The 27,353-nt window shown below is 42.5% G+C and overlaps 1 long non-coding RNA gene across 3 annotated transcripts in view; it reads left to right on the plus strand.

Moving 5' to 3' along the window:
- The window catches only part of LOC131486728 (uncharacterized), a 502,029-nt gene that overhangs the window by 29,985 nt on the left and 444,691 nt on the right, over positions 1–27,353 (plus strand). The window contains exons 3-4 of one of the 3 annotated variants that reach the window (XR_009249404.1): positions 5,600–5,712; positions 6,294–6,780. The exons of the other annotated variants lie outside the window; for them this stretch is intronic. This is a non-coding gene — a long non-coding RNA (uncharacterized LOC131486728). Of the gene's footprint in view, positions 1–5,599; positions 5,713–6,293; positions 6,781–27,353 lie in introns of those variants that run through there. 3 annotated transcript variants of the gene reach the window in all.

A 27,353-nucleotide genomic window follows, 5' to 3' on the forward strand; every position in this document is an offset into this window, starting at 1 on the left:
AGATTTCTTCTGTATCCAAAACCATTACCTGTCTTTAATGCTCAGTCTACTCTTTTCTTTCATTTCTGAACTTCCAGAAACACTACCCACCAGCTTAATAGTACCTTTGTCAGGAAAATAAAGGTCTGTTCTCTTGGGAAGTCAATTCAGTAGACAAGCCCTTTGTGGTCTGTCAGCCTTCTGTCCCGGTCCCCCTGCCATAATTCCTGGCTCCACTTAACTTTTTTTTTTTTTTAATTTTTTCAACGTTTTTAATTTATTTTTGGGACAGAGAGAGACAGAGCATGAACGGGGGAGGGGCAGAGAGAGAGGGAGACACAGAATCGGAAACAGGCTCCAGGCTCCGAGCCATCGGCCCAGAGCCTGACGCGGGGCTCGAACTCACGGACCGCGAGATCGTGACCTGGCTGAAGTCGGACGCTTAACCGACTGCGCCACCCAGGCGCCCCTCCACTTAACTTTTTACCATCTTCCTAGTTTCACCTTTTCCACAATGCCACGTGGCTGGAGTCACACAGCGTGTCGCTGCTTCATGCTGGCTCATTTCACTTGGGAATATGCGTTTAAGGTTCCTTCATGTCTTTTCATGGCTTGACAGCCCATTTCTTTTCAGTGAAGAATAATATTCCACCGTCTGGAGGCTTTACCTCTAATGGAAGGAAGTATAAACTGACACTGTCCAATACAGGGATGCAAGAAAGGGAATAATTGGGGCATTTTCTTTCTAAAATTTTAAACCAGCCCAGGCAATTTATCTCCGTTACTCATTGCTTTGCTTTTTACTTTTAAGGTATAATTGACCTACGATCGAGTATATATATGGAGTGTACAGTTTTATAAGTTTAGACGTATTTATATACTCATGAGACCATCACCACAATCAGGATATTGACTCTATCCATCACCCCCCCCCCCAGTCTTCCTTACAATCTCTCCTTCCTGTACACCCCACACCTGTGCCTGTTCTACAGTAACCTCTGACCCACTTTCTATCACTGTGCATTAGTTTGGATTCTTTAGGTTTTCATGGAAACGTAATCGTAGTAATAGATAATCATTTTTTACTTGCTTCCTTCCCTCAACGTGGTTTGTTTGAGATTCATCGTGTTATTTTGTGTATCGTTGGTTTATTATTTTTATTGCTGAGCAGTAGTTTATTTTTACTAAATTTGTTCATTCACTGGTTTATTGATGGAAATTTGGGTTGTTTCGGGTTTGGTCCATCATATATAACATTGCCATGAACACTCTTTTCTGTGGACGTAATCTTTCATTTATCTTGCGTGAATACTTACAAGTGAAATGGATGATTCCACATCCCTCACCACATTTGGTGGAGCCCCACCCCCCTTTTTCTTTCAATTTTAAACATCCCAGTGGGTGTGTGGACAGATGCCTTGTTGCAGTTTGCATTTCCCTAACGACTAATCATTTGAGCATATTTTCCTGTGCTTATATAGCGTCCACATACTTTATTTTTTCTTACACAACAGAAATTTTTTTCTCACATTCCTGGAGGTTGGGAAGGGCAAGAGGCTTCACTGGTAGGGGGTTCCCACCTCACCCGGTGCTCCTGTGAGCTCTTTGTGGGGGTGGAAGGAGTGGACTCCTCCATCCGTGTTTTGTGAAGAGTCTGTTCTAAACTTCTGCCAAAGACTGAGTGTGGTTTTTGTTTCTTATTTTACAAGTTCCTTCTGTTTTCCAGCTGTAAATTCTTTGCCACCTGTATTTTTTGCAGATACTTTCCTCTGACCTGGGCTTTCCTTTTCTTTCCCTTAACAGTGTCTTTTGATGAGCAGATGTACTTAATTTTAATATGGGGTTTATCACTTTTTTTCCTTGGATATGTTTGTGCTCTTAGTTTTTTATGTAAGAAATCCTTCTTAATTCGATATAGCAAAGACTATCTTCTGTTTTCCTCTAGGAATTTAAACCATTTCAAGGTGATACCTAGATCTGTGATCCATTTCGAGTTAACTTTTGTACATGGTGTGAAGTATGGATTAAAGTTCACCGTTTTTTGCACATGGACATCCAACTGTTTCAGCATCATTTTATTCTGAAAAGACTATTCCTTCTGCACTGAATTGCCTTTTCACTTTTGCTAAAAATCAATCCTTGTATTCTTTAATCTGTTCCATTGATCTCTTTTGCTAATTCGTTCCATTGATCTACTTTGACGCCAACATCAGAGTCTTGATGCCTGTAGCTTTTATAATCTGTATTGAAGTCAGGTTATGTCATCATCCAACTATTTTTCCAAGGTTATTTTAACTTCTCTAGATCCTTGAATTTCCATGTGAAAAATTATAATTTTATCTCCATTTTCTAGAGAATAGCCTACTGAGTTTTAACTAAAATCGCATTGACTTGGGGCCAATTTGTGGAGAATTAATATCTTAACAATATTGAGTCTTCTGATATATGAGCATGGACTAACTTTATTTCCCTTTGTTTATGTTTTCTTTAATTTCTGTCCTCACTGCTTTGTAGTTTTCAGTGTCAGGGTCTGCATATCTTTTATCACATTTATTTATAAGTGCTTTGTGTTTTTATATTATTTTTAAAAAGCTATTTTCATTTCTGATTGTTCATTGCTAGTGTATAGAGATACAATTTATTTATTCTAGATTGATCTTGTATCTAGCAAGTTTTCTAAACTCACTTATTAGTTCCAATAGCTTTTTGGGAGCTGCTATAGATGCTAATGAATTTTCCACAGAAAGGATTATGCTGTCTGCAAACAGAGTTTGACTCTTTCCTTTCCAATCTGCATGTGGGTTTTATTTTTCTTGCTGTAGTGTATTGGATAGAATATCCAGTACGGTGTTGAATGGATGTAATGAGATTTTCTGATTCCTGATCTTAGGAGCAAAGCAATCAATCTCTTAACACTAAAAGTATGATGTTTTACATAGGCTTATTTTTTCTAATATTTTTTAAATCAACTTCTCATCTTTTCCTCATATACTGAGAGTTTTTATCAGGCGTGGACATTTGATTTCATCATGTGGTGGTTTTTTTTTTTTTTTCAATTGAGATTATCATACGATTTTTCTTCTTTCATCCGTTAATATGGTAAATTGTATTGGTAAATTTTCGAACATGAAACCAGCCTTGCATTTCATAGTGCCAGCTGGGTAATGAGATATTGCTTCTTTTACATATTGTTGGATTCCATTTACTTATTACATGTGTATTCATGAGAAATTTTGGTATCTGGTTTTCTTTTCTTGTAAAGCTTCCTTTCTGGTTTTGTTGTCAGGTTAATGCTGTCATCAGGGAGTGATGGGGATGGTTTCCCTCCTCTTCAGTTTTTGGAAGTCTGCGTAGATTTGGCATTACTTCTCCCATCAGTTATTTAGAGTAGGATGTTGTAATCTCTACCTATAATTGTGGATCTATTTCCCCTTGTAATTAGGTCTGTTCTTTCTTCATGTATTTGGCAGCTCTGTTACTGTATGAAGATGCATTTAGTCTTGTTATATCTTCTAGATAGCCTAACTCTTCTGGATGGTGGGAGGAGTCAGTATTCATGGCTCTTTATGAACTCCGCTTATTCTCCCTAACCCTTCCAGGATGAGACCCTCTCTTCAGCTTCAGGAAGATTTCTCACACACGTGTACGGATCAGTCCTCTCCTAGAGAACTGGAGACAGGCCTTCTATGTCTTGTCAGAAGTTTCTTCGCCACTCTTTACCCTCTGGTGCTGTGTAGACTCTTGCTGGTTTGGCCTCTGAGCTCTCACCTTGGCCAGAACGCCACACTCCATACTTATTCTCGCTCACCTAGCTTGGAAACTGTAGCTGATTGCATAATGCTCGAGTTCAGTTAGGCTAATTGAGTACGAAGATCTGAAATCTCATGTGAAATCATTCTTATACTCTTTATTTAAGAAATAAGATGGTATGGGGCGCCTAGGTGGCTCAGTCAGTTAAGTGTCTGACTTCAGCTTGGGTCATGATCTCACGGTTCGTGGGTTCAACCCCACCTTGGGCTCTGTGCTGACAGCACGGAGCCTGCTTCAGTTCCTATCTCTCTCTGTCTCTCTGCTCCTGTCCCTCCTCCCCACCCCCCCCGCCTACTTTCTCTCTCTCAAAAAATAAATAAACATTTGGAAAAAAATAAGAGGTTATAATTCTGTTTTAAAACAAATTATGTAGAATATAAGGATTGAAAAAAGGATAAATAACTTAGGAAATAGTGACACCACTGAACTAATTCCGTTTCCTAGTGTCAGGGAAAAGAGAGTTTTCAGAGGCATTTTCAAAATCTAACTACTATTCTTACAGTGTGATGTATGGTCACCATGTTATAAAGAGAAGCAAGTATAAATAATCATTTTCTGAAAGACTGTTATAGATGCACACACTTTAAATAGAACAAGGCTAAAGAACATTCTGTTTCTGTTATTGCTTCTCCAAAGTCTGGTGGTTTGGTTGCGTTCAGATAAACCCTCCAGATATTTGGCTCCTTGTCTGAGCTCATAGCAAAGATGCTCAAATGCCTTGTCAACCGCCTGTGCCCTTTCTCTGCTTCTCATCTCCTGTCTTCTCATTTTCCCTCTAACTGTCCCCTGCCCTCATGGCCTCCACATCTAATATTCCTTCAGTGAGGACTGAACAGCAGCTTGACAGATTTCTGGGCTGGAGTTTCCTCTCTCCACACATTTCAATTAAAATTCCGTGATGTTCTCATTGCACTGAGTCAGTAAAACTCCCTCATGTTTCCATTCTTTAGTATTTCCCTGCTTGTACTCCCCACGCCTTTTGTGACTTCTGACAAGTTCTTGATATTTAAAAAAATGTGAAAAAACACCATTGCTTATTTCTGCCCGAGATGACCTCAAAATGAGATACTTCTGTAAAGATTTGGATGGACAAATATACACATTTATTCCAAATTAAATGAATGGTGTTTGAATTGAGTTTCAAACTGCAAACTTCAAAGGATAACTAATTGTACAAATCAACAAAATTCCTTTATGAGAACATTGACACTCATAGGAATGTAAGCTGTTATATTCCCAGAGAAGAGACAGAGGATCTGTGTTTAACATTTCTTGACCAAGATGTCTGGGAACCACCGTCACAGGCAAGACATTATTCTTAAGATCTTGCACAGAATGCATTCAGGGAACGAGGGTGGTGTGGATGCCTCAGCCACTGTGTGAGTTGTTCCTGGGGATGGTGGTTCTGTATCAAAGTATTAATATTATTTGATCTTTCTCATCAAAAAACAAAAGCCGTTCTACATATTGAAACCCATCTTCTGTCTTAGCAGTAGTGAGCTAAGTGCAATGATGAAACACAAGAGAGGGACACACATCATAACCTTAACTTGGCTCTGATAATGAGACGGAAGGAACTTGGGTTCACCATAAGTTGATGGAGTCTGGAAAATGTGGCTCTTATCCTAGGGGGAATGCAGAGTGGCTGCAGGGGGGTGACGTGGCAAAAGAAGAAACGTCAGTTTATTTCTGAGGAAAGAACAGCTTGGCTCTGGACAAAGGCAGTCATGTCGAAGATGTATTTAAGACCCTGCTCCCCTATTGTTCGAGCCCTTTTACACCATTCTTACGGTATTGTCTCCCCTCCCAGGACTGTGGCTGTGTTCAGCTTGATTGCTGTTATTCCTTGTCTCGGCAGCTTGTAGAATGACTAGCGCGCGTCATGGGACCCCGGCAAAAGACAATACAGACAACAGGAAAATGGTACGGCATTCCTCAAACTGCCGTATGTTACGAGAAGGACTGTTCCAGACTCTCCAGGTCCGTAGAAGAATATGTCAGAATAAGGACCCGGGGAGAGACGGCTGATTGCAAGAGCGTTCCACGTACAAAGAACGTAGCGTATCACTGCATTGTTACAGAAATGTTAAGAGTGTCAGTATGTGAATCTTTTGGTGGGGACGGACGTGTTTTAAATTCATACACTTCTTATACCACTTTCCGACCTAGGTGGGGAGACACAGCCCATGGGCCTCCTGGCGATGGCATTCTGAGGCGAAAGCCCTCCATTCCTTGGTGGCTCAGTAGATGGCAGTGTGTCTGAATCTAGTATCCTAGGAGGGGAGAGCGTTTTAGCATTTTCCAAGAACATGAAAATTTTGAAAGCTGTGAGGCAGCGTGGGGCCTAGAGCATGGGCCAGGAGACTTGATCTTTATTTCTGGCTCTACTCCTGAATAAATTTATTGGAATCAATGGAGGTTGGCCACTTAACTTTTGTATTCCTTACCTTCCTCAAGTTGAAATTAGAGAACCTATTCTCCCTCTTCCCGTCTCCCTTTAGCAGGACACCGTGAGTCTCATCAGACTTCAGAATCATTTCCGTTCGCTGAAGAAAGGCTCTTTATGAATTTGCTGCGCTGTTTATAACGTGGGTGGCAGAACTGATCGGGATTGTCTATTGGGACTTGAAGTAAATAAACACAGAGGCAGTTGGCAAGAAGGGACCTCTGTATTTCCATGCCATGGATGTTGGCGTATTTTGGTTTCAAGTGGCAGCATTGGATCTCGGGATGCAAAATAACTCCTGTTCCTTGGAATCGAAATGACTCCCTCAACGCCATGAATCTTGACAATGATGGAGTGAAGCCAAGGCCTCTGGCAGCCTCCCAATTTAAATGTCATCTGTTCGCTGCAAGGACAGATTCCGTCAGATTCGATAATGTTCACTCGTGCCGCCTCTTGAACGTGAGAATCTTCACCGTGGCATTTTAATCCAAAGCTGGCACTGTGATAAATGCCAGATGAGATTATAAATGGGGCACAGCGTTCAACGGTTACACCGCCTTTGTTTCCCCCGCTGTGACCTTCATCTGAAGCTGGGTCCCCGCCCCTCGCCGCCATACACACAGCACAGGAGCACAGGCCTGTGGTGGCTTGGCACCTAAGTGGGTCATGACAAGATCACATTGGGACAGAACTAGCCGTGGCATCTGACCCGCCAGCCGGGCTCTGGCCATGTTCGCAGAGAGACCGCTCTGCAGGGGCCCTGCCACTTGGAAGCCAGCACGGGGGGTCAGAAAGGGATGAAGTCTGTAATACCTTTGTGGACAGGTGGGATGTGCTGGGGCGGGTACACTGTATCTAGTGCAGATTCCTGTCTCACCCACTCCTCCAAGAGGTTATATTGGGGGGGGGGGAGCCAGAAAGTACTTGCTGTACAAAAGGCAAAGTCACAAAACCGAAAGGATGTCACGACTCAAATACACACCAGCCCATTGTTTCTTGCTGGCAACCATTTCATTGATAGATACACAATTTGAAACGCTTTCTTTCTGTATCATCAGTCAGAGAAGCTGTGCTAATATCAGAATCCACTGTCAAAATGTTAGCAAACAGCTAGGCTTTTTAGAACTCTCTTGTGCCACGAGCAGAGATTCAAGACAAGTCAATTTTTTTTTTTTTTTTTTTTTTTTGCTGTGTGTCATCTTATTTTTCAGACATGCCTCATAGTTGGATGGTGAACGGCTTGTTGGTTTGAATGTCAGGAGGTTAAAATTTTAATTTAAATATGCATAAGCGTTAAAATATATTCCAGAGAATGTCACATCAACCTCAACCTCAAAGTGCCAATTATGTTGTTTGGGTTTCCCATTTGACACCGTTCTCGCTAAACTCATAGCCCCAGCTCAGAATTTCTAAAAATGCTTAGATCTCAGTTTCATAATCCATTCTATTTAAAGTAGAAACATTAAGAAGAACTGAACTATAGAAGCATTATTTCATAGTGTCAAGGACATAAAAGTCAAAGCGTACTGCTCGCGGCTAACGAACAGCAATAAAGACGTAGAGGCCTGCACATTATCTGTTAGCGTTAAGAGAGACATACACTTGGACAGTTTGGTAACCACTCAACAGGAAGGATTCAAAACAAAGAAATTTTTAAGGTTGGAGTTTAATTAGAAACACTAATTTGTAAGTTGGATGAGAACATGTAACTGTTTTTAATCCTTAGCCCGTAAGTTTCATTTCTGCCAGTAAAGTTTCATTTCTCCCTGAAGCCACTTAGTGAAGAAAATAAATGATGCCGGAGGACCAAGAGGGATAACTCTTAACTAACGTTTTGTGCGTATTTACATGGAGAGAGCTTAAGTGAGAAGAACTGGGGCGTAGTACAGTCATGTAAATAAGATAAAACTTACCTACCAGCCAGTGGATCAGAAGTGATGACCCACAAGCACTTTCTGATTGAAAATAAATAGGGGTGTGTGGGTGGCTCAGTAGGTTAAGCTTCCAAGTTCGGCTCAGGTCGTGATCTCATGGTTTGTGGGTTTGAACCCTGTGTCGGGCTCTGTGCTGACAGCCCAGAGCTGAAGCCTGCTTCACGTTCTGTGTCTCCCTCTCTCTTTGCTCCCCCACTCTCACTTGTGCTCTCTTTCTCTCTCTCAAAAATAAACATTAAAAAAGAAAAGAGAAGAAAAAAATGTTAGAAGGGGCTCAGTCAGTTAAGCGTCTGACTTCACCTCAGATCATGATCTCAGGGTCCATGAGTTCAGGTCCCATGTTGGGCCGTGGATCCTCTGTCCCCTTCTCTCCCTATCCCTCCCCTGCCCACGTGTGTGTGTGTGTGCACGCTCTCTCAAAAATAAACATTAAAAAAAATAAATTAGAAGTTCAAGCGTGCACAAAATGTTTGGGTGCACAAAATGTTTGTAATGTTATGTATGTTTCATTATGTTTTATACTTTTGGATATTGGTTATTCTTAGCAGTTTGTGGCAGTCCTATCATTGTTACCATTGGTAATTTATAACGCTCCTTTCCAGGTCATAATTTGTTTAATGACACGTTGTGTTAAAATAGTGTTAAACTTTGGTACGGTGTCGTTGTTAGATGGCTGCTCTGACAAGCTGTGAATCAGGCTAGTAGTTACCCAAAGGCGTGGAATCTAAGAATGTGTTTTCTGCACATTAGCTGCATGCATTCATAAAATAAGTGTAAAATAAAAGTGAGAGAAATAAGATGACGCAGGAAGCTGAGAGAGGGAGGGGCCGTGGAGATGGAGTTTTCCAGCCCCAGAAGAAAAGTCAGGAAATGAAGGGGGAAAAAACAAGGCAGCGACAGGCATCAGGACACATTGAACTTAAATTCTCTCGGATGTTTCCTGGATTGTCCTGATGACCCGGGGAGAGAGCTGATGAAAACACAGACTGCTTTCTACAAACTGAAAAGATCTTGCAGTTTGGGAGGTGAAAGTTCACCCACAAGCATCGCAGCTGCTTGACAGAAACGACGATGGCATCCGTGCGGTTTCTTTCTGCTCTCAGTGATCAGCGGTTCAGCTTGATGAGATCGGTAACCCTGGGTGGAATGTTGTTGGCCAACAGAAACAAGTGATTCGGTTTAGTTGGAAACGAGAATTGTGGTAATCAGCGCGTGTCTCGTCCACCATGTCTGCGCGGGGCTTGCTCAGCTGTCCCATGGGTCTTCCCTGCAGCACCACCCACCTCGCACAGGCTGGTCTCCAGCACGCCTAGCAGTTGTTGTCAAGGACGCACCTAGGGGACTGGATCCGGCTACTGGCCAGTGCCTGGGGCCGACCTGACGGCCAGGAAGATGCAAGTTGCAATGGGCCGAAGCCTGCGTTCGTATGTGAATTTGTGCACGCATCCCATAAATTAATCAGCATGTTGAAACCTCTCCTTGACCCGAGTCACCGTGGCCAAGGGGACGAGCCGTGCCGGTAAAACCCTGGGCAGCACCAGCAGACATGCACGCCCAGTAATGGGGGCGGGGTGATTCCCCAAAGCGGATGGGACATGCTTAGTTGAAGGAGGGAAAGTGGGTGCTCCAGGGGGAACTCATAGCTGCTCCCTGGATTCGGTGCCCACGGAGAGCGGGTAAGCGTCAACGAGTCGGGACACACAGAGCGTGCCCCTCAGTGCTGGTGCGGGCTCGGGAACAAGGGATAGAAAAGCGATGGCCAACAACGTGGACCGGTGTTACGAATTGAGGTCACACCAACGTGTTTGAGTCTCTCCACGGTCACTGTGTTCAGTTACGTTTTCTTCATCGTTGGTGCTTCATTAAACCTCCACCTATCACTGAGGCATTCCGGTGGTTCGGGTATATTCATGTAGGTTCCCCTACGAGAGCCGGAGGAGTATCAGGTTTTCTGTGGAGTCTGAGCTCATCTTCCTTCCTGTCCACCACAGGCAGGCCTTGCGCACGTCCTGATTCGCGTGTCGTCCTTATACTCGCTTCCGCCCCCGTCCTCCTCTCTCGTCAGCTTTGAGCTCTTGGACGGTACGGTTATTCCGTTCATCTCCAGGGTATGGCACACCAGGACATAATGGCTCAGCAGATGCTTGGTTAAAAAATAAATGTGTAATTTAAGTTCCTCGTGACTCAAATCTCAGCAGTTTTATGTAGGAAAGCTCTCAAGATGTGGAGCCTAACACTTAGAAGCTGTGGCAGTAATGAACAACTTGTGTTTATTTCACCCCAGTTAGATATGGGGTCTGTGCCTCACGTGTCCCCGTGGTTTTCAGTTCTCTGGTCAGCCTTGCTTGGTCGACATCGCCGTCCCTGCGTTGAGGCCGAAGCACGTGTTGCTGGGGGTTATTGGCTGGTGCAAGTGGCTTCTGCCCACACCCTGTCTGACTTAAATGGCTACACGTGTTCCATAGCTCCTCAAATTTCCGCTGCTTGGAAATTTTGCAAGGAGGGGGGAAATGCCACAGAGGAAAAAGAATAGAGACAAGAAAAAAGCTTTCATCCTGATACCAAGAACGAAAGTGAAAAAGTTGCATAAATGGAAAATCACATGTGAGTCTGGAAACTCATTGCATATAAAAGAGAGTGTACAAACTCAACACTCAGAGGGTGCTTGGAACGTGTTCTTTTTCTTTGAGGTCTTGCCCCTGTGAGCTGTTAACTACTCGTGTTCCTGCTGATTATACAGTGCTCAGGAGAGCGGGCCTGTGCTTCAGGTAGAAAAGCTAGGAGGCGGGTCTCTGAAAGTTTCCAGAGAATAAGCCAGAAGGAAAGTGGGTGAAGGCTTCTGTTGTGAGGCCGTCCATGCACAGATTCACATGGTATTTGTGTAGACTGACAAAGATTGGTAGAAATACGGAGGTAAGCGCGAGGTGTGTAGAAAACCATGGGGTGTGTGAAACAAGAAACTGCTTCACCTCTTTCCTTCCCTGCAAATCATGTTGATGTCTTAGGATTTGTTTCACAAGTGACTTTTGGAGAAGAAAGCAGAAGGTTTTGTGTTTCCGGTGGGAGGGGGTTTTTACGCATCGAAACCTCCGGTCAGAAAGGCCATGTCTGAGCTGGTGGTGAACGACCATGTCATGAGGCTGCTCTGACAGGATGGGGGCCTGTAGGAGCCCCAGCCACCTCTGTGGGGTCTCGTCGTCTTTGGGGTCTGCACGGTGTGCCCTTCCTGACTGGCTTTTGTATACCCTCTGGGCTTATGTGTCCCGAGATTCATCTTTCAGTGACTTCTCTTCTAGGCTGAGGCAGTCCGGTGGTTCGGGTATATTCACCAGTTCTCAGTTTGACTGTGGGCCTCACAGAATCTCATTATATAATTAGCCCCCGACTCACAGTTAACTTTGTAAGTTCTGATCTTTGTAGTTGCTTTCTTCACCCCTGCAAAAAATGGTAAATTCATATAAACTTCTGACTTCTGACTGACTCGCTGATTTTTCACAAATTCCCTGACAAAGCAGCTTGGGTTTCTGTTTTAGGTAAATGCAGTCTAGCACCACGGAAACGAGAGAGACGGCCTCGTCAGTAGGACCTGTGAAGGAGGTCATTCCTGGAATAGGTGCGGGAACTTGTACCTCATCACATTTCTAGTTGTGCTGGAGGGGCAAAGAGGAGACGTTAGCCGCCGACCGGCAGCCTGGTAGGCCCCTTTCTGTGACATCAACTCCACCTGTGTGGACTCAGTGGCTTTACTGATGAGGGAAGGATGCCCTCATCACAGACGCTTGGTCCACAGGACCAGCCTCACATCCACCGCTAGTCTGCTGGTCTGTCCCCCTCCCCACCCCACCCCACCCCCTAGGCTGGGCTCCCGTGCGACTGCCGGGTCCAAGCGCGCTGGACGGTTTCAGCCACATGTTGTGTCGGGGGCCGTGCGGAGGAAAGACAGAAACTCAGCCGTGAAATTGGAGTGCGGGGTTGATAAGAGCCGGGCCTGAATATCAGGAAATAGGGGATAGTGTGACCCGAAGGGAGACCTTGGTCTCCCTTTTTTGCGCCCCCGTTGCCTTCTCCCTGTGCTGCTCACTGGCTTAACCACCAATGAGCCTGTCCTATGGCGGCCCGTTGTGTGAGCCCGTGACTCCTGTCGTGGCTGTCAGCTCACATCTCCACGACGGTGATATTTTGTGACATTGAAGGCTGGCTGAAGACCGAAGAAAATCAGAGCGCGTGTCCACCAGGGTGCTGAGACCTGGATGTGCTAGAAACACAGAGTGAAGGCGAGGTCCTCTGGAGCCACGAAGAGCTGACCGGAGTGGTGTGGGGTACCCTGGGAGAAGGGGGTTGGTCCCCACAGAGAGCACAGCCAGCAACCCCGACACCTAAGTCTTACTTAGCGATTCACGTGGATGAGGGCAAGAGCCTGGTGTCACGGGCACTGTGGAGGGAGTATGGGGGAGCCTCCTTATTTTCCACTGAATCGAGAGGCCACACGTGGCCTCGGAGACGAGCAGAATGTCCGATGTCAGGGAAATTGGATGGCAGTGGGTCACTACAAATACGTTCTTCCTTCAGCCCATCAGAAGTTGGGAGGAAAGTGGGATTATACTTGTATTTGTAAGCATGTATTCTTAGAGAACTGTCTGGGCACCTGTTTGGGCACCGTTAGAATGGGATGCCAAGCTCGTGTGAACTGTATGGCAAATGCCTCAGGTGCGCAGGGTGGGAAGAGGCAGAGGGGCTCATTTTCGTCCTGCCGTGTGTGCCGGAGAAGAGCTGGTGGGGAGAGCTGGTGCAGCAAAATATATTTATACTTCCTGGAGTAGCAGATGGTCCCCTGAACGGCGGGGAGGGTTTCCACTCAGCTGGAGGGTGTTGCTGAGGCTCGTACTTGGTCCTGACCCAATGACGAGGCTGCACGCTCACTGGTCGCTAAGGCCTGGGACACACATTTCGTACAGATCATCTGTTCCCGATCTGCTCGTATGTCCCAGGACACGTCCCCGTGCTCAGCCAGGGAGGAGAGGCTGAGGGTTAGGGGCGTGCTTCCCACCCCAATACTCCTCCAGTTCTCACCCCAGTACTCCCAGGTGCCTGAGTAGGAAACTCCTGAGAGCAGGGCCGTGAGAATGAGTGTTTGGAGAAGGCAGGGAGAGAGACCCAGCCTGGCATCTGGTGCTCAGGAAGGCCCTGGAACAGAGTCGGGGACAGCCTGGGCGAGAACGGTTCAAATACAGAAAATAAAGTAAATGCTGGCTCTCCAAGCGAGCTCCCCAGTCCGCACCGGATGTCTGTGAATATCTCAAAAGACGCTATTCATTTCCTCTTGGCAGCAGGCTATGAAAAGAGGGGATAAACAACTTTCCAAAGGCTTTTTTTTTCTCCCCCCATTTCAGTCTAAAAAATTATTTTCATAAATCGGAAAGAAGAATGTTTGTTAAATACCCCTCCTCTTATTTTCAGGACCTACCATTTAAGGGGGAAGAATGCAGTTTTGTAGTTGTAAGAGACATACTAAATGTATTTTAAACCATCAGCAGGCTTACACTGGCTGCTCCAAAAACTGCCGGGTGGCTCCGGTGTCCTGGAGTGGATTCCAGAACTGAACTGTCGCGTTACGGTTACGCACTGCGAGCTGACCTGGTGCGCCCCCCTTGCTGCGGGTCTGGGCTCTTCTGCTGGCTGAGGACGGTGTGTGCTCTCCAGGGAGCGTCGTCAGTCTTCGCGGCCTCTTAACTAGTCTTCATCGTATTCCTCATTGCACTTCTGTCGGAGGGTGCTGACACGTGCGGCCAAGGGCACGTCAGAGCTTAGGGCTCGACGCTGTCTATGACTGTGTGATCTCCAGATGCTTTTATGCCCAGAGGAAAGTGACGCTCCCAGTATCAGATGGCAGCACGGCCTTATTGGGGGAGGGCTCTGAGCGCAAGGTGTTCGTGAAGTCTCCAGAGTTTAAAGGCCGGTGTTTTTCCTGCACAACCAAATGTTAGTTGGAGCTCTCCGGGCAAATTCTGAGAAGTTCCCGTAACCTGTATCCGCTGAGAAAGTGGGGGGCTTGGCCCCACCGTGTGGGAATCAGCAGACCTCTCCGGACCTCACGTTGTCCCCTGGAAGCACGTCTTGGAAACGATCACCAGGTGCAGGGGTCAGAGGATGTCTCAGTGCGCCCGCTCGTCCCTCCGGGAGCTTTCATGCAGCCGTCTCAGCTGGGGGAGGCCTCTTTGGGAGACCTTAAGGCACCCCCCTGCAGCCCGTCCCTCAAGTAGCTAAGGTGACTCCTGAGACCCAAACAGCCACAGTTGGAAGATGAAGTCTGATGGTCGGATGAAGCTCCTGCTTCCACACAAGTGCCTGTCATGTCCACAGTGAGGTTAGCGACAAGATGCACTGGCCCGGCCGTGCTTCCCTCGGAGGCTGCGGTGGCCACAGCGGGCTTCCCGAGACAAGGCTGGGTGGCAGGCCACCTCCCCATGTGCCCAGCGGCTCCGAGACCCAGGAGGGCTTCTGGTCTCCCCTGGCTTGTCAGGAGCCCCCGTGCCAGGATCAGGGGCACAGGTGGGAGGCACGGGAAGTAGGCCCAGAGCTCTGAGCCGGGCCTGCAGCGTTTTCCTCTCCCTGCTCAGTCCCCGTGGACACTTGTCCTACCGGGCGCCACGTGAGGGGCTGGGGAAAAGACCTTTGCCCGGACTCGACCAGTCACCAGCTCCGTGGTCCTGGGCTTGTCTGTAGGTCCGTCACTTCCTCTCACAGGAAGTCCTGAGAGCGATGGTACCATTTCCTGTGCTTCTGAGAACTAAGTGAGTTACTTTCATTAGTAAGGTGATTTTTAATTCAAAGGCTTTCTCGCCAGAGAGGGTTTGGGGGAGGGGGTGGCTAGTGCTTTGTTTAAAGGAGGATTTTCTAAAGGCAGCGTAACCTTGCAGGACTTCCCTTCACCTGAGCCTGTTCCACAGGGCAGAGAAGTTTAGTAACCTTGGTCATGAGAAGGGCAAACCGCCTCCATACATGGGCAGGGATTTTGGCTGAGTACATGCTCACGGGGCATTAACATTGGTGAGTCCCAGTCCTGCCATCACTGACGTCTTTGTGGGGCAGAAGTAAGTCCAAGGCCACAGTGATGAAAATAGGCGCGTGAAGGGAATTGCTTGAAGTCTGAAAAACTTGAGACAGCGACTGCAGACAGACCGGAAGTGCTTCTGTTCCATATTCCCTCCGAAACAGCAAGTCCCCAGGCATAGGGAGATGTGGGCCATGAGACCCGTGGTAAGCCCAGAAGCAGGGGACAGCACCGTGACACCAGGAAGGAGGGGAACAGAGTATTTTGGTGTTTTATAAAGTACTATCACTGAAATGAAATGTAAGCTTTAGAAGACTATGTTTTGTATATTATAAATGGATTATTTGCCCTTGCAAATGATCTACCTTGGCTGGAGGCAGGCATTGATGTGGGAAAAGGAGTTAGTTGCCACAATAATAATCTTAGAAACTATGGGGCACCTGGGTGGCTCAGTCGATTAGGCATCCGGCTTCGGCTCAGGTCCTGATCTCACAAAGTTTGTGAGTTCGAGTCCCGCATCAGGCTCTGTGCTGACAGCTCAGAGCCTGGAGCCTGCTTCGGATTCTGTGTCTCCCTCTCTCTCTCTGCCCCTCCACTGCTTGTGCACTCTCTCTCTCAAAAATAAATACACATTAAAAAAATACTAATAAACTAAATTTAAAGCATGAATTAATCTATATATATTTAGTTAGCTTGCTATCTCTCATTTTATAGTAAAAATGATAAATTAATACCTAAGTTTCTTTGAAGATCATTAAATAGTCCAATGTAGTATAATCCATACTTAATTGAAAAATTTTTAAGTAGTTGGTCATTAATTATGATTATAAGATTTATACAGCAAGGGGAAAAAGTAGTTTGAAAAAGTTAAAATGTAGTCGAAACATCAAGCTACATGTTTTATTTAGCACCTTGAAGTTAATAAGCTAATAAAATTCTTTCTCAACACGACCACCATCATTGTCAACACACTCACACATCTGAACCTTTAATCTCTGTGTCCTCTCCCCCTTGACTCTTTATCTTTTTCTTTTTACGTTTCCATCACATTTTCTGTGCCTGCTCTCTCCCTCCACCCCTTTAAGAATTAGTGTCCATCCTTCACTGACTGACCTTCTTGCTCCCATGCTGTCCTTGGGAGATGCCACCTTCTTTTAGTGTTCTAACAGTTGTCTACCTGCCTACTCTCCCAAATCCAACCTTGACCCTTCCCTAAACTGACAACTCTGGTATCCCAACTGGATGTGTCCACCTGGATGGTCCACGGGTGGCTCAAACTTCACATGTCTAAGGACAAACAGTGATTTTTGTTTTCAGTTCACCTTTCTCCTCCTTCCCTACTTCCCAGTTCATGGAACCACTATTTGGCCTCGAATCCAGTGACATTGGATTAACACACATCTGTCCACTTGACTCTAAGATCTATTCAGTTTTTCAAGGCAACTGGATCCAAAATTTTTTTTTCTAAGACCTTGTTTTCAAGGATGCTAATTAAGAGATAAATAATCTGAAACACACTTTTTCAAATTTCTTCAATTCCCTTCATCCCCGTGGCCTCCAGCCACATCTGTTCTTTGGATCTTCAACTCAGAATCTAGCTTGGACACTAAACCTACCCTCTTTCATTACATAAATATGCATAGTGGAGTCGTTGAAGAGTAAAACTTCTCCATACAGATGGATCTTTAAAGTGCATGGTATTCATTTTATGTGTCAATCTTCTCACATTTCCAATACTTATTATGAATCTTTACTTCTTAGCTTAAGCTGTCTCCATCCCCAGTATAACCTTGACTTTTACTTCCCACGGAAGCAAAATCTAATGCCTGCCAACTTTCTTGATGTCTTCTTTTCCTCTCAAAACTTCTAATATTATTCATTTTTACATGAAAGGATACTGTGTTCTGAGTAGAATTTTTCTGTGGTCTTAAAATTAGTGCTAAGCTCCAAAGTTAAGAACTGATTTTCCTAAACATTCCACATTCTAAACTCAGAGATCCATCACCTGTTGGACCGACCATTTTTCTGTTGTGGTGAGAATAAAGACCAACCAACCAAACAACAAAAAGCTTTAAATAAGAAATTCATTGATGATTTTGAATGATCACAATTAAAAGTAAAGATTTAATAAATTAGAGAGTGCTAGAATTGAGCTAAACTTTTTAAGGAGACTGCCACCAAGCATGAAGATATCACTGAAAGCAGGGATTCAAAACATTTATTTATTTTTTTTTTTTTTTTTAATTTTTTTTTTTCAACATTTTTTATTTATTTTTGGGACAGAGAGAGACAGAGCATGAACGGGGGAGGGGCAGAGAGAGAGGGAGACACAGAATCGGAAACAGGCTCCAGGCTCCGAGCCATCGGCCCAGAGCCTGACGCGGGGCTCGAACTCACGGACCGCGAGATCGTGACCTGGCTGAAGTTGGACGCTTAACCGACTGCGCCACCCAGGCGCCCCAGGGATTCAAAACATTTAAAACCATCTCAAGTTTGTGTGACTGGAAATCTATTTTTAAAAGGTCTGTTTTCTTTGATAGAAAAAACATATTCTCTTTTCCTTTTGTCTAGGCTAAATCTGAACTTTGTGATCTTTGCCCTAAGATGTTCTTTTCAAACCTTACATCCTTTCTATGGACTTCCTCTCATTAGTGAAACATCCTCAAGGTTCACTCCTCAAATCGATGTGACACAACACAACACAACACAACACAACACAACACCTTTCAACTCCACCCTCCACTGAAACTATTATATATTCTACTATGTTGTTCTTGGTAATAAAATCAACAGATAATAAAAATATCCGTGTTCAAGACATCTTGATCCTATGTTGATGCATTTTATGGGCACATCTGTTATATTATGAAAATATTTAAAGCCTGATTCTCTTTTATTTCTTTTCTTATTTCACTAAGGTGGGAGTCTCTAGGCATTTTGGATTGGTCTGATACTTCCCAGGTGACCACATATATTCCTGTAGTTTCATAACTCTTTATGTTCCTGTTCTCAAAATCTGCATCTCTGTTGTTGACCTCTTTTCCAAACTCTACATGTGTATACTGGTTTTGTATTCATTTTCTCTGCTTAGACCTTGCAGAGACAACTCCCATTCGTTACATCCAAAATTGAACTTATTCTTAGAACCTTTAAAGCATCTCCTCCTGAGATGTGCATATCAGTAAATGGCAGTAACACCTATTTCTTTTTCTAGCTTGTTTCTTGGTATTTAGTAGGTGTTCAGTTTCTTAATTAAATGATATTAATAGATTAATGAATATTAATATATAAATCATAAATAGCACAAGGCTCTGCAGGTATTTTTTTTAAACTTCTCCTTAAACCTTAGTTATTTTCATTTCTTTTGAACAAAAGTATGAATCATAAATTTAAAAAATACATAGAATGAGTAGCCTAATATCCATTATTTAGTATTTTTTATTTCAAGTAATGTACTTTATTTTTCCTCTTTAAATCAGTACAAATGATTATTGCATATGCCCATGATGTTTCCATATTGCCTTCTCCTCAAAGTTTGTACATCTTGTAGCATCTAAGTCAAATCTCTTAAACTCTCTTTCCTCTTCAATCAAATTCATATTTGTTGTATTCATTATTTATATGTTAAGTTCAATGAATGCTTTTTCTCCACTATTTTATGTGGTGTGCTTTATCTTTAATTCAATTTTCAACCCTTGGGTGTGATAAATATAATTTATACATCCCTTAGGGCAAATCTGAATACTCAGTAGGTACTTAAAAAATGCATGACTATATCATGCAAATAAGATCTGCTTTATTTTTCCAGAACCCGTTAGTATTGTTTCATGTACCCTTTCTTGAAGATTGGGAAATTGCCCTTGAAGAGAATTACTGGCTGTAGCTCAACACAGCCATGAGATTTGTTCAAAAAATGTCATTGTCACAATGATGGAGTTCTGGGGTGATGATGGGGGTTCAGAGCCAATGGCCAAGAAAGAATTCTTGAAGACATCTTTGGTGCAAAAAGGTGATTTTATTAAAGCATGGGGACAGGACCCGCGGGCAGAAAGAGCTTTAATGGGGTTGTGAAGGGTAACTGATTATATACCTTCCCTTTGGGAGGGGGTTAGGGACAGAGTAAGTCTCTGAGGAACTTTGGAAGCAAGGTTTCCAGGACCTTGAGGGGCTAGCTGCTGTTAGGAAAATGTCATTTATTACTGTTTAGTAAAACCTCAGTCATGAGACCCTTCAGATATGTATCGGGGCCATAAGCTTGGAGTATGATTGACAGCGTATGTCTGGCAAAATCCAAAGGAATTTTTATACGTAAAAGTAGACTTCCAGGATTCTGGAGGTTGGGATAATGTTAAGTCAAGATTCCCTTTTGCCCCTAGCAAAAGTGTCATCATCCAGGCAACTGAGCTCCTACAGGGAGGTCGCTCTTTCAGTTTCAGGGACTTGTCACTGGGCTGTAGGTAGTGGGGAATTTAATTTTTCATTTGCCTTAGTTTCCCACGTCACCATGCCAAGCACTTAAACCCCCTTAAATCTTGATGAGGGTGATGTTAGGGCTGCAGGAAACAAAGTGTGTAGGTTTCCGGAGATTAGACTGTGGATAAGATTGCCTTTTTCTTGCAGTTTACTGTAAGCCGTAAAGCAAGGGAGACTCCTGCATGACTATGACTTCTATCAGCCACCTATCTGCTTTCTTGCCTTTCCTTTGTTCTTGGGCAGCCAAGAGTGTCTGAGGAAGATCACACATGTTCCACCTGGGGTGGGGGGTGCCGTTACCCTGTCCTCTGCCCTCACCTGGCCCCCCGGCCCTCCGCCATAAACAAGATATTGAATAATCCTATCGGCATATATCTGACTGCCCCCTTGACTCATTATGTGACCTGAAGGAAAACAGTTCACTTTCTTTGCTGCAGTATTATCTTACGTGCTAGAGAGCCCAAACGAGATACAGTGAGCTGGACAGGCACAGAGGTCATCTAGCCTCAGTCTGAAACAGGTGTACTGATAGAGAGCTCCGTCATTCACTTGTACAGTTACCTGCATAATTGAAAACTAAATTTAAATATTTTCTGGGGGTGTGTGTGGGAAATGCCAGTTTGATGTTCTATTAAAAAAGAAAAAGAAAGAAAGAAAGAAAGAAAGAAAGAAAGAAAGAAAGAAAGAAAGAAAGAAAGAAAGAAAGAAAGAAAGAAAAGAAAGAAAAGGAAGGAAGAAAAGAAAGAAAGAAAGGAAAGAAAGAGAAAGAAAGAAAGAAAGAAAGAAAGAAAGAAAGAAAGAAAGAAAGAAAGAAAGAAAGAAAGAAAGAAAAGAAAGAAAGCCTTTGTGAATGTGAAGTGAGAAAATTATATTGCGGGGTGCAGTAAGTTAGCATGTGTTAAAATTAAGTATCTAAAATATCTACAGGGCCTGAAAAGGTACATGGAAATGAGCTGCTTTCCAAGTTAATGTCACAGGAAATGACAGTAAGGCGCTCTCTTTTCACACACTTTTCATGATATGTTTCTCTTAGGGTTTGAAAGAGCTTAAGATCTAGCAGCTTTTCCCTCTGGAGTCTAGAAGATTCACAGAGATGAGTGTTGGGCTCTGGTAGGTGGATCTGGAAGTGATTGGTAGTTGCATTTACAGGTGCTCAGTCCCCACACAGGTGCGTAGGTGAGCAGGCAGCCCCCTAAGTGAGGAGCCCCCTAAGTGTGCCTCTGCCCCTTCGGCCTTGCCGCTTTCTAATTCGTCTGGATAATGTCTACACTTTTTCCATCTTTTCCTTCTCTCTGGAGATTCTCTCTGGTCCCGTACTCATACTAATCTAGACGTGTCAAATCTATGCTCCTTTCTCCTGTAAACCCTTTTTAGGTGGGTCCCTTCCATTTGTCTTTTAGAAGATGGAGAGGGGGTCCACTAAAGTGCTCCCAGAAAACAGACACCCCTACCCGCTGAATCCCACCTGGTCTGTACAATACTGACCCAGTAGTTCTCTCTGTTTTGAAACATGAAGTTTTAGAGTGTTTTGTTACACAGCAAGAGATCACTAGAACAAAGGACGATAATGTAGCTGTCAGGCAAATACTATGGGGAAATACATGGGGATGTTGTGTATATAAGGATTAAAAAATACTTATTATTGGAGGTAATGAAAAAGATGTGATTTTTGTCTCTGAAGTTCACTTAAGACATATTCTAAACCATGTTTCATCTCCGAGAACATTGATTACAAGTCAGGTGCAGAAACTAGCTGTATGTCAGTTAGCAGGTTACATTTTGTCCCAGTTGCTACTTTCCAAATTCCTGAAAATACTCAATATGGAGGAAGGTAAGAATTAAATCTGTCTTAAGTGACAAGTAACATAAAAGTTAATAAAGATTTAAAAGGTACAGGAGGATTTACATATGACTTTCTGTCATGTCTATTATAGAGACATGAATAGACTCTGGTTTCTAAAAGGACACGGTCTGGTAAAATGTCTTTACGCAGTGTGTCTGTGTTTTGACACTTATGACGTATTTTGACCGTGTTACCCAAATCATATACTGTTAGTAATCACAGAGGGAAAAAGGAAAATCTGGGCACCGTAGCCTCTTGTGTTACATGTGTATATATATATTTATACGTGTGAAAACCATATGGACATGCATTCTGTTTTATGACTAAATTTAGCATCACAAAAGCGGGAACCTATAACATCATAGCAGGCTCAGTTTATGGAAGTCGATACGTAGATGTAATCAGCAGCATGACGCAGCCCTGGACCCCCTTCACATTTCGTGCGTCTGATTCAGTGTTGAATTGTAGGACCAGACTTTCCGTTCTCGATGTTGTCATAGTTATGTAAAACACCATTTATTGCACATAATTTCAAAAGCTATAGCTTTGTTGGTAAAGGTAAGTTCCAAAGAAAAAAATATTATAAATTTCGAGTTCAGCCATGTAAGGAGTAATCCTGTGAAGGGGGAAAAATGTCCTACTAAGAGAAGCTTTACCGTATGGATGGAGACAGGACACCATGCCTAAGTGGTGTCATTTTTGAGGACGGTTCTGCAGAGCCCGGTTCAGAATCCTGTGTGGCCGAAGCTGAACTGTACACAATCCCAGCATCTCATTAATTCCTCGGAACTGTCACTTCCTGCCTACAGGATAGGCCAGACCCCAGGAAGAGGTGAAGGCGCAGGAACCGTGGAGTCTGGGCTGATCGAAGCGTGTCAGGGTTTTGACATTAGGCTTGTGTCCAGGAAGGAGGGGTCCTGAGGCCAGACACACCTTCTCGTTTTAATGACTCTGGGAGCTCGGATTCGGCCCTGGCACCTGTAGCATTCTAGGGACTAATACAGCCCAGGAGAGGTGGGATACCAGCAGGTGTATTTCGTGTTAATCCCAGCTCAGGCCTTCACTGGTTTTGTCTTTAGCAAGCAATTTCAAAAATGTTTATACCAATTTAGTAGCATTCATAAAATCATTAAATGAGTACTTCAACACAAAAACGCATGGAGTTTCAGAAAATAAATTCTTAATAAATGGTAAATACTACTAGCTATTTTTTTAGGATAGTTTCTTCTCACGCACAAGTAAATATTTAATACAATTAATAAAGTTAATGCCAAGTTGACTAATACATGATGGATACAATTTGTATTTTAGTATAAAATATATCAATCATGTGGAAAATATAAAGAGTCCTATAAAAAACCCCAGCTCTGGTTTTTAAAAATCTTGATATTCATTCCTATTAACTTTAGAGTTTGTTTTGTTCAAAAAATAAACCTTTGTAGATTCTGGCAGCCCATGGTAGACAATTCCTAATCCCATTTTCTTTCCCTGCGATCCAAAGAGACCCTTGTGAGTACCTTTAGTGCATCATTCTTATGTTTTCATTCCTTTAGAGGTATAATCACATCAATAAAGGTTTTCAAAAATTGTTTCTTTAGACTTGTGCATTTTTCTCTCTATTTATAGACTTCTCATTGTATAACTGTTGTAAACGTCCACGTGTGAATATATTAGGGTTAAAATCTGCTGTCTTATTAATGAGCATTCAGGGAGTTTCATTGTTTTGCCACTGTAAACACACACCTCTTTATGCCTCATCCTCATCATTTTTAAATTGGAAATAGTGATAGTAACCACCCCCCCAAAGGATTGTTATGAAGAATTGGAAATATTGATAGTAACCCCCCCATAGGATTGTTATGAAGAACAAACTGCTTGATACGCGTCAGAGTTTTACTTGGTGGAAAATAAATACTATGCATCTCCTACTACTGTAAATAATCTTGGAAGGATCGTTTGTGTATTCTCCTCTTTGATTCCAAGTGCACTACGTAGGAATGACTTCCAGAAGTGGAAATATGTGGTCTTTCCGTGTCTACCTCCTCAAGTTTACTATAATTATCTGGTCTCCTCTCAAAATTTTATGTTGTCAGGATTATATGGAATCTGGAGTCAGAATCCCTGAGAACTAGCTGTATGACCTTGACAAGATAATTCTCTGTGACTGTGTTTTCTCATCTGTCAAGTGAATATAACAGTAACGTCTGTGTCATTGGGTTGCAGTCGGGATGGGACAAGTTATGTGCACAAAGCATTCGGAACAATGTCTGCATTGACCGGACAACACACATTAGCTATCAGAACCACTAACAGCTTAAGGCAGTTCCCATTTCTCTACCGGTAGCTGAAATTGTCTAATTTATTTTGTCGTTTCTTCCCTCCCTCCCTCCTTTCGCCAAGTTGATGGGTATGAAATAGTGCTTCCTGCTTGTTTTGATTTGCTTTCCTCTGATTAATAGAAAGGCCAACTTTACCGTCTCTGCCTCCCATCTCTGATGCCGTGATTTCAGGCCAGGGGCTTCAGCCTGATTCTCCTCCCTCTTCTGTCCCCTGGAGATATTTATGTTTGTTCATTTTTTGAATAGGTTTACGTTCTTTTAACTCTTTTCTTTTTATATGTCGTATTTTCATATGACCTATTTTCATATTCTTCTCGCTGCTTTGTGTTGGGAGCAGAGCGCTTTTTCTGACTGACTTGACTGGAATAAAAAAAATATTTATCCTGGCAAAATACTTGATGTTCCCTGTGGGCAACATGAAAATAGATGACAGGCATTAGTACAATAAATAAAAGTCACCTGTGGTTCTAGTCAAGAGACATTTTTTTTCCCCCTACACATGTGGTGGCCTCAGCAACCAGAAGTTAAAAATAACCTATGTTTTTTTCCAGGAGTCAGAATGATCCCTCACCAAAGCCCGAAGACTGAGAACCCGAGTGTATAAAACTAGTCTGGGCAAAGAAATGTCTGCTTTCCAGATGACCTGCTAATTATTTGCAACGCATGGTCGTTTGGTTTCTGTGAATTCCTAGAAGCAGGCCCACCAACAGGGGTTTTGTCTGCTCACCTGGACAAGTCCTTGTATAAATGAGTCAGTGGCAGTGGGGTCATTTGTAAGGTTGCCCCTTGTGGAAACATTTTTTTTTAACACTATTTCATATCTCCATAAAATGAAATCTAAATAAGGTTATATATTAATGGTACTACATATGAAACTATGAATTGTGAAAACTCGTGTTGTCAGAAGAATGTTCTCCTTCACAGAGAGTTTGATTATATGGTAATACGATATTAAAATCAGTTGAATCAAAAAGCAAATCTAAAATTTGAAAGACAGTGTAAGAAAAAGCAGTTACAAGGACTTAAAAAGTAAAGTATATAAACACCTAAGTAGGAAATAGGGTACAATTTGTATTGCTAAATAAAGTCATGAATTAGTTGCTTTTAAATCATAAAATATATAAATCAATTTGTAATATAAACAAAGTATACAGAGATTATACAAAATTTGGCATGAACAAAGAGATACAATGATCCTTCATAGTTTATCATGCTAATAAAATAGTGAAATATGATTGAAATTATTCCCTAGGAAATACAGATAACCAAATGAGCACAAAATGACGTAGTAAGCTGAGTAGAGAAAAAGGCTTGGACGTTTTTTGTGACAAATATCAAAAAATTGCTAACAAAAAAGATGCTCACAGAAGCCTTCATAGTTCACTGTAAACTTTAAACAGATAATTCTGGGGCCATTTCACCCATTCAGAATAGAAAAAAGATAAATTTCCCAATAACTTCCAAGTAACTTAAACATATGTAGCATAACCCTGTTATAAAAGTAGTACCTTTATAGTACATAAAATTTGAAATCTTACTCATAAGGTGCAAAAATCTCAAAGTTTTAACAAACCGAGTGCAAGAGATTATCAGTTGAATGGTGAGCCGTAACCCATAAGCCATAAGGAGAAAATGAAATATGCTGAAGTATTCAAAATCTAATTTTTCAAGTTAATAAATCAAAAAGGAGGACCTGTGCTTATCTCAGTGATAAAAGTGCATGTAAATTTTTAAATAATTAATATTTTAAATACTTCTTTTAAGTCAAAGAATCTAAATTCTAAAAATTCCCACTTTCCTCCTGTGTACTTGCATACGTTATATGTACGTACGTGTATGTTAAAGTTGAAAGAAAACCTTACTTGACCTCCAAAACTTTAGATTTTGAGTAGAACAATGTTAAATCTAGAAGTTATTTTATTTTAAAATTGTTATTGAAATTCCAGTTAGCGTGCAGTGTTATCTTGCTTTCAGGTGTACAATACAGCGTTTCCACACTTCTCTATATCACCTTCTCTCCCCACCAGGCCACCGCCCCCTAGGGACCAGCAGTGTGTTCTCTGTACTTAAGAGTCTGTTCTTGGTTTACCTGTTTCTTTTTTCCCTTTTCTCCTTTGTTTCCTTAATTCCCCATATGCATAGTGAAATTGTGTGGTATTTGTGTTTCTGTGACTGACTTTAAATCTATAAGTTATTTTAGAGAATCGTTGTAATTATGCAATACTATAACATTTCCTACAACTATGTTCTTTAGAATGCTAGCTCTACCAGACATTGAGTGTCCCTTGAGTGAAAAATTTCATAACAAAATAAATTTGAGATACACAGTTAAACATAATCTTGAATTTTAAGACTTTGAGAGGCAAATAAATTGAGTATGATTCCTAAAATGTATTTGGCCGTTAACTACTCCCAACTCATGTGTACACATACTCCTTTCATATTTCTTCAATGCCCAGTGACGAAATGTACAAGTAAATATTTCTAGCTAAGAGGAACCAGATCCTGCCGCTTGCTCTGTTAGTTTTAAGATTGCTTGCCAAGGAAATTGAATTTTATTTTGTATTAAAAGATGTTACCCCAAAATTTCTTCTATTATTTTTCAAACTGGATTTTGCCTTAAAGGATCCCTTTAAATTTCCATTCAAAATAAAACATGAACAATAGTCGTTTCATGGATTATGTCCTTCCTTCACTGAACGAACCTTCATGGGATGTTTAATAAGTGCCATACATCTTCTAGAAACGGAGTCTTCAAATTGAATAAAACAGGCAGAAAAAGGCCTAACCTACAATTACTGTCAGGCAATAATTGCTTAATTTGTCAAAAATGTACTCTCCGTCAGTAAACTTTTTGAGTATGTAACTTCAAAATATGCACGTTGCCTTATTTATAAAGTTCTATGCATTCAACATTATGTGTATGTATTGAGTAAATTATAAACCTTACCTTTTGAAAACTTGAAGCTGTACAATATTTGGAACCATTTTGACAGATGTTCCAATACCTACAGTGTCTTTTCAGGATTCAAATTCTGGGGGCCATAATTCCATGCTCAGAATGAGAGCAGAATTAGGTTGATTTATTCTTTAAAAAATTTTTTTTAACATTTATTCATTTCTGAGAGACACAGAGAGACAGAGTGGTAGCAGGGGAAGGGCAGAGAGAGGGAGACACAGAATCCAAAGCAGGCTCCAGGCTCTGAGCTGTCAGCACCGAGCCCAATGTGGGGCTTGAACCCATGAACCATGAGATCATGACCTGAGCTGAAGTTGGACGCCCAACTGACTAAGCCACCCAGGGGCCTTGCAAAATTAGATTTAATAGCAGTTCTGAAGTTACTTTAACCCACCATATTGACTATTACCATTGATGTTTATTGACTATTGGGAAGAAAATAGCCTATATTGGATAGGAACATACAATTCAAAGATCTCAGGTAGAATCCTTGGTAGTTTCCTAATCACCTGCATGGGG

Source organism: Neofelis nebulosa, chromosome 10 (genome assembly GCF_028018385.1).
Source record: "Neofelis nebulosa isolate mNeoNeb1 chromosome 10, mNeoNeb1.pri, whole genome shotgun sequence".
Lineage (NCBI taxonomy): Eukaryota > Metazoa > Chordata > Mammalia > Carnivora > Felidae > Neofelis > Neofelis nebulosa.